The sequence below is a fragment of the Aythya marila genome (genome assembly GCF_965140915.1).
Source record: "Aythya marila genome assembly, chromosome: 1".
NCBI lineage: Eukaryota > Metazoa > Chordata > Aves > Anseriformes > Anatidae > Aythya > Aythya marila.
Genome location: NC_139042.1, coordinates 41899550 through 41918214, shown reverse-complemented (window position 1 = coordinate 41918214; position 18665 = coordinate 41899550). Strand labels below are relative to the sequence as shown.

The 18665-nt window shown below is 33.0% G+C and overlaps 1 protein-coding gene across 6 annotated transcripts in view; it reads left to right on the top strand.

The window, feature by feature from the left end:
- The window catches only part of DACH1 (dachshund family transcription factor 1), a 373305-nt gene that overhangs the window by 166880 nt on the left and 187760 nt on the right, over positions 1-18665 (top strand). The gene's annotated exons all lie outside the window — the stretch shown is intronic.

Sequence of the window (18665 nt, the reverse complement as noted above, 5' to 3'; positions counted from 1 at the left end):
ATGTAGCCACAGGAATATTTGTCCTACCCTTGGAAAATCCTTGGTTCTTTCTGTATAAAAATCGTGGTGTTCCCACCCTCCCTCCCTCCCTCCTGTCCTTCCTTCCTTCCTTCCTTCCTTCCTTCCTTCCTTCCTTCCTTCCTTCCTTCCTTCCTTCCTTCCTTCCTTCCTTCCTTCCTTCCTTCCTTCCTTCCTTCCTCCCTTTCTCATATGTTATCATATGTTATATGTTATATGTCATCTGAGGCCTGCTCCCAGTACAAGGGTCCTCATTTTATCCTATGTCACTAAATGCTAACATCACATGTATTGCTTACCTCCATCTCACTTTTTATGTAGTGTTGTTCCTAATGTTACTTAAAGTGATTCATTCTAACAAAGTTTACAGTATAATTGTTTACATTTTTATTTGTTGCTTTGGTATGGCTTCAGCTGCCTTACCTTTATCTCTGTTTGTAGAAGTTTATCTTACCTAGTATGCAGCTCAGCATCTTTTTCAGAGATATAAGATTTTCAAAGTTGATTGTAACCTAATCAACATTTATTTTCTGTGTGGACATGGTGGTGGAGGGTTGGTATTAATATCGTTATGTATGGTATGATCCTTCCTAGTTTCATTGGATAGTTTTGATTAGGCCACCCATTTTTTTTTCCCAGTTCTCTGTCTTTCAAGTGGAATATATATAAAGGTCTTCATCCCATTTCTCAAAACTGTGTGATTATGAGGTTCCTTTGATTTTTTACCTTTTAACTTTTCTTTTACTTTACACTATTGTATTTTCATCAGATGTAGACACACAAAGCAAAATTAAAGCTTGGTTTAATTTCACCTTCTGGGTTTGTTTTAAAGTCTCTAATGTGCATTAGATGTAACTGTATTTTGGCAAGATTATTAGTCTCATGTAGACACCTTAATGTTGATGCTTTGAGCTGAACAGATGTATTATTCCCCTTACCATCTTACCATGTTGATCAGTCATGAAACTTTTACCCCACCAGATCTAGCTAATCTAGATCTGGAAGGAATGCCACCACTGTTCTTTTAAGGAAAAATAAATAACTGAGTATTGATGGATAGATAAATAAATTGTGAATCAAAAGGGACTTCAATGCTAATATTGCTCATTATTTTTCCCAACTGTATTTTATGTTAATTTTGTTAAATGTCAAAAGAAAATATGAACTTGAATTCTTACCCTGTTTTCTTCAGTTTCCTCACATTTACTAGCTTCTTATTTTTTTTTCAGACACTGTAATGATTTTGAATTGCATATACTTTCATATGTTGAATATATCTTCTAGCAGAAACTTTACCAGGTGATAAAATGGATGATTTGAAGAAATCTGTAGATTTTTATAACTGCTGAAAAGAAAAATCACGTCATGTTTGACAAATATGTCTTCTCATACTGTCTTTGCATGAAGTATTTTCAGCAACAAATGCTGAAAAAATGAAGAGTCACAAAATGAAGAGTCACTATTTCATGCTAGCATAAAAATCTTATTTGCAGAATACCCTTGTATTCCAAAAAGTGTATGATCTTCACACAGGCTATGCTGTTAAAGATTGTTTATAAAGATAATTTTCATAGTTCTTTTAAATTTTCAATTTCAATTTAAAGCTTGCCAGAGTTTTTAAATCCTTTTTTTTTTTTATTTTATTTAATTTTTCTGTCTCTTTATATATTTTTTCCATGTGTTTATAGAACTAGAAAACTGTAATTGTTGCCAGCATGCACACTGGACATCACTTGATGTTGAGGCTTTCAGTATTCCTTGCTAACTGTCTTATGCTTTGCTGTTGCCGTCTACTTTTTGTCATGTGGAATATGGTGTGTAAGAACACTTTAGAGACAGAGACAGTTACTGAGAACAGAGGTCTGTGGGCACAGATGTTAAAACAGTGTAAGCCTGTGCTAAAAGCTAGAAGCTTAGGGGAAGCTGGTGAATTTTCATAAGTTTTCTTCAGCGTTGGAAACAATTTCAGATACTTCTCCCTTTTTGCCTGCCACCACCTTGAAGGTAGAATTAAGAGCATATTTACAGTAAAAAAGAGAGAAGTAATTTTCAACCAGGATACATCACTATTATAACATGGAAAAAGAGCTTTAGTTCCTGAGTTTTCACAGAATTTCACAGAATTTCACAGAATTTTCTAGGTTGGAAGAGACCTCAAGGTCATCGAGTCCAACCTCCAACCTAACGCTAACAGCCCTCCACTAAACCATATCCCTAAGCTCTACATCTAAACGTCTTTTGAAGACTTCCAGGGATGGTGACTCCACCACTTCCCTGGGCAGCCTGTTCCAGTGCCTCACAACCCTTTCAGCGAAGAAGTTCTTCCTAACATCTAACCTAAAACTCCCCTGGCTCAACTTAAGCCCATTCCCCCTCGTCCTGTCACCAGGCACGTGGGAAAACAGGCCAACCCCCACCTCGCTACAGCCTCCCTTGAGGTACCTATAGAGAGCGATAAGGTCGCCCCTGAGCCTCCTCTTCTCCAGGCTGAACAAGCCCAGCTCCCTCAGCTGCTCCTCGTAGGACTTGTTCTCCAGGCCCCTCACCAGCTTCGTCGCCCTTCTCTGCACCCGCTCAAGCACCTCGATGTCCTTCTTGTAGCGAGGGGCCCAAAACTGAACACAGTACTCGAGGTGCGGCCTCACCAGAGCTGAGTACAGGGGGACGATCACCTCCCTAGCCCTGCTGGTCACGCTGTTCCTGATACAAGCCAGGATGCCGTTGGCCTTCTTGGCCACCTGAGCACACTGCTGGCTCATATTCAGCCGACTATCCACCATCACTCCCAGGTCCTTCTCTGCCTGGCAGCTTTCCAACCATTCCTCTCCCAGCCTGTAGCTCTGCTTGGTATTATTGCGCCCCAGGTGCAGGACCCGGCACTTGGCCTTGTTGAACTTCATGCAGTTGATGAGTTAATACCTCTATGTGGTGCACGTACCATGTGAACATGCTAATTCAGACCTCTCAGTATCATGCTTCACTAAATGAAATAAACAGGCCCATAATCATTGCAGATATCATTGCATTCAAGTTTATTCAAGTGAACAGAAATACATCTTTCTGAGCATATTTGAGATTGTCTGTATGCTCTAATGAATCTATATTTTCAAGTTTGTCTATACAGCAATAATAGAAAAACACAAACTCTCTCCTTTCTGAGTTGTGCCTGCCACTTCCAGTGATACATTGGATTCTGTATTATCTGAAAATGGCTTGGACACTTGCTGATGTGCTACTCTGCAGCTGATTTACTGGAGCATCCATCCTATGTGGAAAGGCTGAGGGAGCTGGGACTCTTCAGACCAGGGAAGAGAAGGCTCGGGGAGGATCTTATCCATGTGTATAAATGAGGCTGATGCAGAGCAGGCAGAGCCAGGCTCTTTTCAGTGGTGCGCGGTGACAAGACAGGAGGAAATGGGCATGAACTGGAACACAAGATGTTCTGTCTAAACTTCATGAAACACTTTGTCACTGTGCAGGTGGTAGACCACTGGCACAGGTTGCCTAGAGAGATAGTGGAGTCTTGAGCACCTCCAGAGGTGACTTCCAACCCTTTTGTGGTTCCATGACTTCTACTCCTAATTCAAGACTTGGCAATAACTGATGAGACCAAACACTGAATTTGTTTTTCAGTAGAGTTCCTACTGATAATCCTTTTTACTACTGATGTGTGTGAGATTTATCACTAACTGATCTAGGAAGGATTCAATCAACTTAGTATTCTTTACCAATGTGTGCTCCGGTATTAAATCTAGTTTTTGATTAAAAGGTGAACACCAATATTGTGAAATCAGTGTACATCTCTAACTTAATTTTAAGAGGAAGTGGAAAAAGGGAAAATAAGTAACTGTCAAAGTATTTGAAGGAAACTGATAGAAGATAAGAGAACTAGTAGAATTCAAAGTTAATTTTGTTCTGTTTTGTCCGTCAGTGTCTCTTTTTTAACTTTTTGTGTAAAAATAGTCCTTGAATTTTGGAGGTAAGAAACAGAACATCTAGTCAGTAATGTCTCCACTGACAGGCACATTAACTACAGTGATAGTGTTTACACATTATAAAAAAAATACTAAAAAAAAAATACTAAAAATGTATTGTACAAAAGATTGTATAACTTACAGTTCTGAAAAAATCCTTTGTGTTCCTCCAGAAAAAAATCCTTTGTGTTCTGCCCCTGGAATAGTAAGAACATTAGGTTTTCCAGTGGCACAACCATTGCCATCAGGCAGTTACCAAGTGTTTGTATGCCTGTTGCTGCTTTCTAGCTTTGATTGATTTTGTTATTACAAAAAAAAGTTTAAACAGGCAAAATACTAATATTTCAAAATATTAATAAAAATAGAATGGAGAAAAACTGAAAAAGAGGAAGAAAAAGAAAGTTTAATAGAAATGTTTTAATTTTTGAAATAGCAATACAAATAATATATCTTTCTGATATGTACTTTATTTTGCTGAGATCTTAATGTCTAAAATGTTGGTAGCTTATGAAAAAAAAAAGGTAGTAGTTTTTAAAATGTAGATTTAAAGGATGTTGAGGCAATTCTGTTGTAATTCTTCATGCACTAGCTTTAAAGGAAATATGTGTCTAGAAATGGAATTCCAAAGCAGTGAATTCATTGTATTATTTAGAAACTGCAAACATGCAGGTAAATATCTTCATTATATTTTCACTGTCTGAGGAATGAAACTCACTTCCCCTAGCTTTAGCTATCTAATAAGTTAGCTATTAAAGATTTATATTCATCTGACAGAAGTTAGTATGTCTCAAATGTAGATGTTGAAATCTTAGCAAGTCATCTGCTTTCAAAGTCAGTGAAAGAGACATCTCTAGAAAGTGAAGCATCTGTAAGGCTACATGATCACCCTTTGGACATGCCTGTGTTTCTTTATTGACTGTAGGCAACCTAGATGAAGAAGTGAGGCTGAAAGCTTTCATTTTAGAAGGTTATTGTTAAATTAGATGGGTGAAGCTGTCAACATAGGTAAATTATTTTAAAACTGTGGATTCAGAACTATGTCTACACATTGTCCATTAGGTGGATCTACAGAAATAATATGTTTTAAAGTGTTTGAAGAAACATAGTATATTCTGGGTATAACAATAAGAACTGTTTTTGTGTTTTAGCATTTGCATGAAATGTTGTACACACATGGAATGTAAGAGGAAGTCAAATCACATTTTAGTCAAGGGTTTAAACATTTGACATCCTTCTGGATTCACTGTGGATTGTGTCTGTTATTGGTTTCTGGTAATTGGGTTCATGGCATGTATGTACATATCATTTTCAGTGCACTTAAAAGACTGATAAGTCTTTGCATGTGATAATGAGTTAATACTCTGGATGCAATTTAAACAAATGAAGACCTGATATTTCTTGATATTAACTCCAGTAGAATCTCTAGATTTACTTTTAGTCTAAGAACAATTCTTCACTGCTATCAACAAAGATAAATTCATGTAATATTTTTCTTATTTAGGTTTTTCCAATGAACTAATATTAATCTCTTTCTTTCTTCTTCTTTTTTTTTTTTTCCCCCGAAAGCTACAATGCCACATTGTTTTAGCACTTACATACACAATAATGCAAATAATGCTTCACTATTTCCTCTAAAAATATACACTTCCCAAAGTAGAAAAAAAGACCTAGTTTTCCTGTGCTTTTATTTATTTATTTATTTTCAAATCTGAGTCAGCATTGACTAAACTTGGAAATGCAGCTATCCAAACTGTTAAGTGCTGAATTCCATATTCTATTCCGAACTGTAATTCCATCTTCTATTCTTAACTGTATTATTTCCTCCTTAACATACATCTTTAAAGATTTTATTTGGCTCCATGTCTATTTTTTCAATACCATGTGGGAGGAGTTTAATCTCAAGATACATAGTGTTCTGCAGTAGTTTTCAGCATGTAGTTTTCATGCTGTAACACTAAGAGAATCAGAAATAGTTATAAATATCAAATGCATCTGAGTTCTCTGATCTGTAGTAGCTGACCACATCTATTTTTATTTATTAAATTTTTCCCTGCATATATCTTTTCGTAGCATCACCAGAAAGAAGATGCTGGTAATCTTAATCTGCAATTAGATTATGTGCAAAATGTTTTACAGGATGAATGTTAAATCTGAATAGTAAACCTTGATATCCTAATTATACTAAAAGTTAATTGTACTTTTGTATCTATTATCTTTATTTTATCCACAGACACCAGACTAAATTTGATTGAGTATCTAATAAAGGCAAAAGTTATAATCCTTTTTGTGTAAGTCTGTACCTTATGATCCTTTAAAATATTCACATGTATAGATGATCACTTCTTAGACTAGAGAGTGTTTTTTGTTTTGTTTTGGCACTGTTTAGAGTCTCCTAATCCATATTTGCCTACTGTGTTTCAAAAAGGAATCAAATTGGTTTTGTGGTACATTAATGTTTTATGCAATATTCCATAGAGAACATTAAATAAAAATAAAAGAAAAAGGTTGACCTCTAACACTTACACCCATTTCTTATGTCAAACTGGGAGATGTTGAAAGCCCTATATGGTCATAACCCTTCTATCTAACTGTGACCCCCCTTAACATTAAGCAGGTGACTCGATTAAACATAAATCAGGCATAAAATGCCCTGCATGAGGCAGCACAGTGAATCAAGCAAATTATCAAATGGCAAAATTCATTCTGTGCTCTGGGCAATGTAAGCTGCCAGCACTTATACATCAAAACTTCACTCAATGTAAGATTGATTTTATTTTATTTTGTTTATTTTAATTCCCTACAGCAAGCTGTGTTAGTCATGTAAAATGCTGTCTGCATCATTACATTCCTAAGAAATGCTTTTGTTTTTTAGTGAAGGCCGAATGCAGTTGAGTGATGCAATCTATCTAAAACTAGATATGCTGCACTCTGTGGTAGGTTCTAGTGGAGCTGATACTTTGTGCATTAATATTGAAACTTAAGCTTCTGTGTCTGTATAGATTTTTTGTTTGTTTACTTGTACGTATACACCCTATCAACTTTATCAAAAATATGAGCACCAAAGGAATAATGTTACAAAATTGAATCACCAGTAGCCATTGAAAATACTTTCCATTTTCAGTAAAGACACTGGGATTAAAGTGTATAAGTCTGATCGTAAGGCTAGAATGAATTTTTATGTAAGATGATACATGTCTTCCTTTCACAGTTGCTTTTTATGCTGCCTTAAAACATGTCAAAATAATCCCCAGCAGAGGAGCCTAAAAGGAATGTCAGCTCTGTGGTTATGTAAATCGAATTGAGTGCTTTACAGCAGGTTTAAGATTTTTATAACTCAGGAGTTGTTAACAGCCAGCTGGTTTGTATCTGTTTTTTATGGTTATTCTTGTCATAGGCAGCCTCCACAATTTTTAATTATATTTTATGGTATGTGTTTTCCCTCCTCTTGAATCCCACAGCCATTCTTTGCTTCAAAAGATATTTTCCACTGGGAAGAGAAGAAGCATTGCTTTGGGACTCCATCATTAGAAATACTGTTGTATAATTACCTGCTGGTAACAACAGTGGAGTGTGAATCTCCATCACAGATCTTTAACTTGCTATGCCAGTATGGAAATCTGTAGCATTCTGCACACACAGTTAGGAAGTTATGCCTGCAGCTCTTGGCTCAGACTGTTGTCTTCTGTTTTAAAGAACTGATTTACAGTTTTTATTGTATTCACAATGCAAATTTGTCTTTGCTTCACAGTTCAGTTTTGAATACAGGCTTTGTGCTTTGCAGGTTTGATTACACTCTGTGTCCTGGATCACCACTCATTTTGTAATGTACATTCTCAAAAATTTTGTATTTTAGTGACTGGAAGAGTGATAGTGGAAAAACTTAATCTTTAAAATGTTTTTATAGCAGTGTAATTTCAAGATTATAGTCTGATTCCCATCTGGACTAGAAATAATTTTAAAAATACAGAAGAGCACATTTCTTTATCCAGAAATGAAAATACTATGCTTGACAGCCTGAAAAGCCAATGACTTAGCTTTTGTTATACTTTGAGAAGTTATGAAATATTTATTTAGATATAAGTTTGAAGACATTGCCAGAAACTCTGCTCTTGACTGTTTTACAGCATTTTGTTAGTTTGCTCCCTGAGTGAAAGGAAACAGACCACTATCTAATTGTTCCTAATGGTAGATACGGCTATTGAAACACCTCCTCTCCTTGCAGATGTAATGATGTAAGATGTAGGGTCTTAAATAATTAATCATATGTGGAAAGCTGTTTGTAAGATGGTTAAAAGACTGTTAAGCTTCCCAACTATAAGATAGAAAGAATACTATAAGCTTTTTTTTAGGTGTGTTCAGAGAAAATTAACACTTTTTTTTTTTTTTTTTTTTTTTGATTACAGTCTGAAATAGTTACAGCTGATCTCACTTGAAGAGCCTGTTTTGAAACTGTAAAGGAAATAATATATGCTTTTGTGTTATGTTTCAAGAATTGATTTGTGTAATCTAGTTTCATTATTTTAACAGACTGAAATCAATAGAAGTATTATCTTCATACCTAATATATTCAGACATTGAGACTCTATAGATCTTCTTGTATTAGACAATATTATATTTAAATTTGAATGTTAAGTGTTTATTCTGCCCCACTTATGGTGTAATGCCTAATGTCAGCAGCTCCTGAACTACAAATTCAAGTATCTTTCCCTACTGCATTGTCTTTACGTTAATTTGCAGAGTTACATAGAAGCTTTTCATATAACTAAATAAAATACAAAAGATACATACTTACCAGAATTGGTTTGTTTGCTAGAATTTTATTTTTAAATGCAAATCAGTAGACAACTCAAACATCCTCAAAGCCTCCTCTATAAGGGTGCTGAAAATGAAGCTTGAATATTGCTAAAAATACAATGTTTTTACCAGAATACATTTTGGACACTTTATCTTATTATTATTGTTGTAGATTTTTTTTTTCTAGTCTTCATATTACTTACATTTAGAAAGTGTAGTAAGACTGAAGGTACACATGATCATAACAATACAAATGAAGATACTGCTTCTCAGAATGTATATGATAGTGTAATCAGTGCAGAAATTATACAATAGGAATAGTATATACTAGAAGTGCAAGATACACTAGAAGTGCAGATATTGTTAAAAGGCAAACAAACAAACAAAACCCATAGACCTTATGTTTAGAAGGTTAGGTACATATGAAATATTTTACTTTTTAAGAACGAGAGTATTTCAGTTATAGTTCATGACTTCATCTATCACTTATCCCACTCAGATGAACTACTTCTGTTTTCTAACTGTCACATGAAAAATTAATCTTAATTGCTTTCTTCTGTAGAGCTGTTGAGGATAGTGTAATACACAGTTTAGACTTAAATTTAATTAGTTACTATAGTTACCAGAGATTATCCATAAAGGTATTTTAGATGACCAAAGTCTCTGCCAGGATTGACCAAATCAACTGATCTGGAAAAACACATCAACAACTGAAGAAATGGTTGTTCGCATATTAAAGACATAATGCATAAACTCAAGCCAGATGGACCTTTGCATAAGAATATTTCCTGACACTAATAACTCTCTGTTTAAAATAAATATTAACATTCTTCTTCTTTTGGGGTATGAACACTTCATTTTGAATTAGAAACAAAGTTGAGAATGGTGCTTTTACAAAATATGTTATTCACTCTAAAATGTAGGAATGAGAAATTATGTTATTTTCTTACTCCTTGAATAGGTAACTTGCTGTAACAGTTCTCATATATACACCTGTTTTTCCTTGTCTGTAAAGGATGGAAAGTTTATCAGCTAATCATATTGTTCCTCTTTTCAGGCCATTTTTAAAATATATGTTGTTTTTACAGTGCTGTTAAATTAGAGTTATATTTTTTAATCCTTAATATCATATTTTTCAGAATATGACTTCCTTTACAGCCAAGAAAAAAATAAGTAGTCATATTTTACCAACATAAGGTAAAATCATTATATTCCCTATTGTCAGAGATTTAGAAATAATATGTTTCACAGTAAACTAGCTCAGGTACTGACAGAAGGTTGGGAATTATTATTTTTGAATTAATTAATTAATTTATTTTAATAAAGTCATAAGCATCTGTCTTTTTTTGTTTGTTTGTTTGTTTTGACAAATCAACATAAAATGAGGAATGTTTTGCACTTTTTTGAAAAAATCCTAGAAAATTCACCTTGAGAATTTTAATTGAATTGAATAATTCCAAGTTATTAAAAAATATTGTATCTGTTATACTGATAGTTTTATTAAGAAACAAACAAACAAACAACAAAAAAAAACCCCTCCAGATAAACTAATAAAGTCCAAAATGTTTAATTCCTATTCTTTGTCAATATCTCCTGGGCTAAAAAGTGTTTTGTGCCCTTTTATGGTACGTGGTAAATACGAAAACAATGCTTCATTCTCATAGATCCTTTGTGGATTTTTAGCAATGTACACTTTACACTGAACTGCTGCTCTCATTTCTTAGACAAGTATGGTATGCATTTTATGGGCTTTGTTTAACTTTAGAGATTTAGAAGCAGGGCTGATAGCAATATTAATATATGCTTGGCACTTTTTACTTTTTTACATTGTTCAACTCTTGGCTGATTTATATTAATATCTATAATAATATATTATTATCATATATATATTTATTTATATACTAAATATAAAAATACATATATTTATATATTTTATTTATTTATTTTTATTTATTTATTTATTTATATTTATATTCACATTCATTTATTTTATTTATTTATATATTTATTTTATATTTATACATTATAAATTATAATTTATACATTATAATAATAATTTATAATTTATACATTATAAATATATACATATTATTTATATAATTTATATTAATATATGTATAATGATATATATTAAATTAATCTATAAGGTAAGGTAAAATTTCCACCTGGCTGGTAGGTAGAAAAAAATAAAAAGGAACTACAGATGACATATCTGATATCTTCAGGTAAATTCAGAATTAAAATTCAGGAACCTCTAATTTCTACCTCTGTTCTTTAGTTAAAATAATCACATTTTTACCTAAAGAGGTGAACTGCTTCAAAACCCTTTCAGATATTCTTCAGGTATTTTATTTCAGCATCTCTTTTCAGATTCTTCCTGCTACCCAATAAGGATTTCTGTGGAAAAAATGCTTGGCACACGTGGTTAAACAGCAGTCATGTAGGTGTGGGGTAGTGATCTGTTTGTATTTAATTTACAACTAACTGAAGATAAATCATAAGAAAATGGCAGGCAGGAGAATCAGACAGGCCTTCAGCTGTCCAACCAAGTGACTGACCTAGGGGCATCTCTAAAGCTACCAAAATAACTGTTTATGGAATCTGTCAAAAAGCCAAATCCTACTGCTAAAAAAAATATCTTCCATAATTTTGCATCTGGGTCTTTCATATAAGCAGGATGAAAAACAGAAAGTAAATATATAGTGAAGTGTTTTGAGCTAGTGGCATTCTACAGCTATTATTATTCCTGTTAACATTTGCGTGAAATGCTCAATGCTAATGAAGGAGTGATTTTGGGGGAGAGAGTACACAGAGGCAGGAGCTTGGAATTGAACTAAAGTTAAAGTTTTTATTTTATTTATTTATTTATTTTCTGATTTGCTGAAAGGGCATGATATTGAGATGAGCTAATGCAGCAATTGGATATAAAATAAATAAATAAAATCATATTAATAAAGTTAGTATTTCTTCTATTTGTTTGTGGTAGAAATGTCAATCTCGTCAAAACAACAAACAGCTCATTTAAGAGACTGGAAATATTAAAGTGTCCAAAATTCCCGCATATCATCATCACCATTGAAGGCAATCTTTTTTTTGGTGCACTGAAGCCATTTTATAACTCATTATATGTTTCATACTCTTACATATGAGGAATATCAATCACTTATGCTTGAATGATAACAGTTTCTGAACAAAGTATAACATTTAACTAAATGTCACTAAAGTTTTCCTGCAATGTAAGCTTTCTTATAACAAACACATGTGAATGGAAAAAAGCAACTTGTAAATATTTTCCTTCAAAAATGTGGTGAATTGAGGCAACATTGTATTGTCAATTTTGAAGTGTATTTTCAATGGTTGAGAAGGGCAAAGAGAGAAAAACACAAACACAAATTTATGTACACTTTTCAGATTTGATCATGACACTAAATGGTGCATATATGAATGTCTCCATAGATGATATGTCATCTTTATTAAATATAGTTGCAAGAAGAACAGAATCATGCTGATTCATCTGCCTTTATTATGTGAAACCCAACTATATACCATCCCATACAGCTTAGATGAAACATGTTTCTGTCGTGGCCTGTTATTGCTGTTGAAAATCTGTGTTGATAAACAGAGAAACTAAAAACCAGGGAAAGGGGGAGGGGAAAGGGAGCATGTGTTTTAACATTCTTAACTACTGATTAAGAATCCAGTTGTAAAGAAACTCAGAAATTCATTGTAGGGAATTGCTGAAAAAAAATAAATTCCCCTTGTTTCTTTTGAAATTTATGCATGCATGTTTTTATTCAAAAAGATAAAGATATTCTCTCCATCAGAGTGTTGATATGCTCAATGTTAAATATTGATAGTGCATCTTGCTGTTGGTTGAACTTAGATTGCTTGTGGTTGGGAAAAAAGTGAGTTATTATCTAGATACTGATTAAATTTTTGTCAATTATTTTTATTACTCACTTTGTGCTAACTTTGCAGTCCATCTTGCCCATCTCAATGTCAGAGAAGAGTAAAACTTAGAATTTAGAAATGATAAGAAGAAAGGTCATAACCCAGAGTAATGAGGCATTACAGAACACACATCACGTCCCACTCTTCTGCAAATGCTGACAAGATGGAGAAAAGTGATTTCCAGTAACAGATAGATTTGGGGAAAACCCAAATCTGTTGACAGCCTGTTCATTCATTCCTGAAGAAAAGATTAATTCAATTATATGCTATAAATTTTAATCTAGTTCTTCCTACAAAATGGGGAATCTGTGGAATTCTCATCGTATTTTGCTATTGGTAGATGCCACCAACTTGAGAGGAGCATGGTAACATACAATTCTGTCTTCTACAAAGTACTGCTAGTAATATACATGTAATTTGTCATTCCAACATGATTTGATGAGGATTTCTTGGGGCCAAAAACAATCTTGGAACTCTGTTAAGTTGCATATTGTCTGATCTTTCTAGTCCACACTAGTTCATAATGAGGTGGACAGTGGTACTATTCAGCTCTTGATTTAAAAGATTATGCCATATGGAAAGACATATGATCAGTTATATAAATCTATATTTGCTAAATGTTACAGTTTTTCATAATATAAACTGCAATTACATCAATATAAAAGGGACTGTGGAAAAGTTTCTGCATATTTGTTTTTGTGTAACCAAATACAGTGATTATGTGTACATGTTTTCCCCTTTAATATTATTAAGAGTCTTCAAATATTTACTTTTTGAGTATGAGGTGATTCGAGGTATTATTCAACAAAATTATTTGAAGATGTCTCACCATGGGCTGGAGAGAACTCCTTTGATTTGGTGTCATAATGTGGCCATGGTTTGACTGAGTGCCAGGATATGACACAAATGAACATCATCCCACTGTTATGCCATGCTTCTTATTAGAAAAAGATGTACAAATGTACATCTCCAAATGTGCAAAGTCTATGATTTTTCACTCAAGATGCCAAAAGAAGTGTGCACACTGCAGAGATTAGATGCCAGTCCATGAAATTTAGTGTTCTGTTACCTGATGCAACAAGTAGAGCATATAGGTGAGAGTGGGATGTCTTTAAGAATTTACTGCCTTTTAATCTGGAAGCAGGACTACACAGTGTTCCCTGTAAGTCGTTATCACAACTACTTTGTACAGTATCACAGTTCTGCATCAGTGTTCTGTAATAGTACATTTAGCCCCATGCCTTCCCTCTGGCATGGCAAAATGCATAATGGATCTGACAAAACAAAACCAAAAAAAAACCAGAAACAAGCAAACAAACAATGGAGTGGAGGAAAAGAAAAAAACACCACAACCAAAAAAAAAAAAAAAAAAAAAGAGGCCCAAAGCCACAGTGCAGCTCTTGAAGTTAAAACACTTCAAGTGAATAGAGATGTGGAGGAGGAGAAACGACTCTCCTGACCCTTACATGCTTTACATTTTGATATACATGTATGAAAATTCTTTCACCCAACTTTAGGTGTTAAAACAATGGCATATAGGACTTGAAATAACAGTAGATTTCTCGGATTTTTTCCATCATTCTATTGCTTGGTGCAGCCTGCTTTTCACTTTTGCAAATACAGAAAGGCAAACAGTAGAATGGTACAGAATTTTAAGTATATATTATAAACCAAATATAGTTTGTTTGTTTTCTGGGATACAATATCTAATTTAAAACTAAATGTGACAAAGCAGACTGAGAATTGTTCTTTAAAAGTATTTTAAACTTTTGATATTTGGATATTTGAATATTTATGTAGCATATTCTTATGCTGTTAATGAATATTGCTATGAAATTTTTCTTTAATACCTTAAAATTGTAGCTTATATTTTAAATATCTGTTGAAGATGCACTCTATGAGCTGTTATGATAATACTTCATCTCAGTTGGGAATGGTAATTGTTTGTAATTAAAGTTCTGCATTCTTTTCTTTCTTTCTTTCATGAATAGAAAAAAAATCTGTTTTAATTTCTTGGGGGAGGCGGAAGCCTGAAATAAGTCTGCAGTTGACAATTCTTGTTTACATTTTAATCACCAAAAGTGTGAATCTAATCTTGCTTTCTCTGGACTAAAACGTTGCTTTGGGATCAAAGCCACATGGGCCACAAAGGTTTTGATCCCACTTAAAGTAAATATCTGTGGACTATTTCTTCAGCGTAGTGCAGAGAAATGGTTCCTCTGTGGGCACATCCATCAGACCAAAACTCTGTAAAAGCTAAAACAGGAACACTGTGTCAACAGCTACAATCTCATTTTATTCTAAACCTCTTTTGATCCCACAGATGAACAAGTTAAATTTCACACACATGATCAGGCATTTGGGCTTCTTTGGGTCTAGTGGAATGCTTTTGGTAACTCCATTTACAAGGCTGAGCTTGGAAGTAGTAGGGAGACTTCCATGGGGCCATCAGGCTGCTTCAACAGTGTTCAGATATTAGTTTAATCAAAGAACTGTGTGCCGTTACCCCAAGATCTGTGTCAAACTGTGAATTAAGTTTATAAAACAAAACAAAACAAACAAAACAAAACAAAACAAAACAAAACAGCTCCTGCTGCTTGGAAGATTATGAGTATTTAGCTACATTACTGCTGTTACAGGCATGAACACGTCCCTTTTTTTTATTTTTTATTTTTTATTGTAGCAGTGTTGCAATTAATTAATTGTGTCCATCTAGTTATAAATTAGTCTGAAGTTAAAAAATAACATTTTATTAAGTGCTACTGATTTTATTATGCATTTCTCTAAACAAAACTCAAAGAACATGTAAATAAAAGACATAGCAATTATTCAAATATAAGAATGCTATTCAGGAAAATTCACAGAACACCAATAACTATCAGTAACTTTCTTTATGTTAAACCTTTGAATTTTTTGTAACAGAGAGAATAGTGTTGTGAGAACATGAGATAATACACACAAAAGGAAGAAAGGAACTTCTGTTTGCTAAAAGTGCAAGAAAGTTGTTCCCATAATAAGTCATTCTATTAAACAAGAGACATTATTGCATTCTAGCAATGCAAATGTAAAACAGAAAATCTGTTAGGTACCAAGCATCATTGTTAGCATAATATATTGTTAGTATATATATTTTCCCTACATGCATACTTTTTTTTGGAGGGGAGGGGGCAGAGGAGAAATCCATACTATTCAGTTAAAGAGATTGTGGGTAAAGGTTTGACACTTAAGTAAAAGTATTTTTTTATATTGTTCAAAGCTGACCTCTTCTTTTTAAAAGGCTTGATCTGCACTTTTAAATCTGTTTAGAAGCACACATTTCTGGTTAAGAAATTGAAGACAATCTCTTTGTCTTTTTCCTTAGCTAGGGAGGTTGAGATAAAAAAGAATGCCTGCTTTAAAAGTCACACATGGCTGTAATTTAAGATTTTTTTTTTTAACCTCATTGTCCATAACAGTTGAAAGAAACCTTCAATGAAAGTTTATTAACTAGGCCAATGCCTGAGGCAATAAAGGTTCATTTATTACCAGTTTCTTGGCTGTTTTTCTTCTTCTATTTTTCAGTTAAACTCATAGCGTAAGATAATACTTCACAAAATTAAACCTTTGACCTTCTGTGGAGTTAAGTCGCCTTTGATTAGATAAAGTAACAATTTATGGTCCAGCATGAGGTTGCACATGAAATGAATAATGCAACAGACTGAATGAGAACTGAGAATCTATTGCTTTTGAAAAGATGACTTGTTTAAGAAAGAATGTTCTCTCTTAATTGTATTGTTCTGAAGCTGTATGCATTACAGTAGTATTTTAAACTGTTGCTGAGAGGCACAATAATATAACAAGGCATTTATACAATATGCATTGTTTTAATTCTGCAGCAATTGCATCAAACCAATAATAAATTCACAGATCACAAAACTGTGTTAAGCTATTTGTTAAGCTATTATTTGGCTGTGGTATTTGAAATACACTTTATGATTATACTTTTTACTTAGTACAAAAACAAACTTCAAGGAATATATATCCATCAGTACAATAGATGTTGTACTGTTGTACTGTTCTAGATATATTGGTGATGAATTAATTGTATTTACATTTTTTTTTCCACGTTACTGAATCTGCCTCTCAGATTTTCAACAAACAAGGTTTTATCTAGCTTAAGCTTATTTAGCTTAAGTTTTATCTATGTTTAACAAAACAGATCAAGAGAACACTGCTTATTTCTGGGTCCATTCTTTATTTCTGCTATTATTATTAATTGCAGGGATATATTATAAGTAAAAAGATTTTTAGATTTGCAGGTTCCTGTAGAAATATAGCTTTATTTTATTTTACTTTATTTTACTTTATTTATTTTATTTTATTTTATTTTATTTTATTTTATTTTATTTTATTTTATTTTATTTTATTTTATTTTATTTTATTTTATTTTATTTTATTTTATTTTTTCTTGTTTATCTTAAATGCAATACCCAGACCTCAAAATTCATATTGCAATTTAGGAGTAGTTACAGGAAAAAGGTCTGATTAGTTTTGATGAACAACAGATGGTTTGAGCCTCACATACACTGTTTTTGTCCCAGTACAAGATTGGCAATTCCATTTTAGTTGCACTATTCTAAATTAGATCATATGGGTGATTTTTTCTAAGTAATCCTTCTTTAGCAATATTTAAAGTGCAATTATTTATTTCACTTGTATTTGCGTGACTCTTTTAATAACAGCCATTTAAAAGATGTTTGGAAAAAAATCTTAATGAGCAATTTATGCTGAACCATTCAAGCTGAGCAAGAAAATAAAACTGGAAAGTCCTGACAAGGATTTTTTTGATTATCCTGAAATGACAGGTAATGACATTTTTGGGATACACTAATGTTGTTGTATGAGATCAGTCCAGGAAGCTTAACAAAAATAAGGCTTCTTATCTTAACTATAACGGTAACTGTTAGGTTCCAGAACTACATTTTACATGAAGAACTCTGTTAATGAAAATCAGTATATTTTAACAGAACATTATGGTACAGTGTGAAGTTCCCCTTTCCACAATCTATGTAATCAGTCCTCTGTCCTCCTGCAAATTACTTTCCACTTCTTGTTTTATATATCACACTATATAAAACACCCATTAGATGTTAGGACTGAAGTTAGGATCCTATTTTGTTTAAAATAACTTGGTAGCAGTATAACAAGCTACCAAAAACTTGTACCTGAACTGTTGAAAGCCGTGAAACCAATGCAATAATCTACAGTGATCAGGGTCAAGTCCTATGATGTAACCATGTAACATATGATGTAACCCAACATTTATTTCTCAGGCAAAGTTTTTTTAGATTATAGTAAGATTTTTGCCCAAATAACTCCAATATGAAATCTGGAATTAAGTCAAGAAAATACATGAATTATTTTCAAGTCTATGCCACTGAAATAAAATATAAGAAAAAGGATTAAACGTTAATTTGAAATAATGAAAGGAGTTCTTTCAGAATTTAGATGAAATTTGGACATCTTCCCACACAAAGAATAAAACACTTCAGTAGAATGAACTTTCCAGCAAATAAATGAAATTAAATGTAACACACTGCTGACAGTCATTTTTTGGTTTTCTGCCTATTCTTTGATGGCAGAGATAACGTATCAAGAAAATGTTATCAAAGTCCTAAAGAAAGAGATTGTGAAAATATGTATCTATATGTATATCTATCTATATAGATTACATATATCTATATATAGATATAGACATATAGATAGATATATAATTGGATGTTTTATATACCCACAAATATGTGTATGTATGATATATGCAAAGAAACGTAGCTATTAGAAATAATTATTAGGAAAGCTGATTATTATTAGGAATAGTTGTATGAAGGAAGTTAAAAATGAATTAAGATCAATTACTGAAATAAGTTTGTAATTTGTCAAAGGACTGGG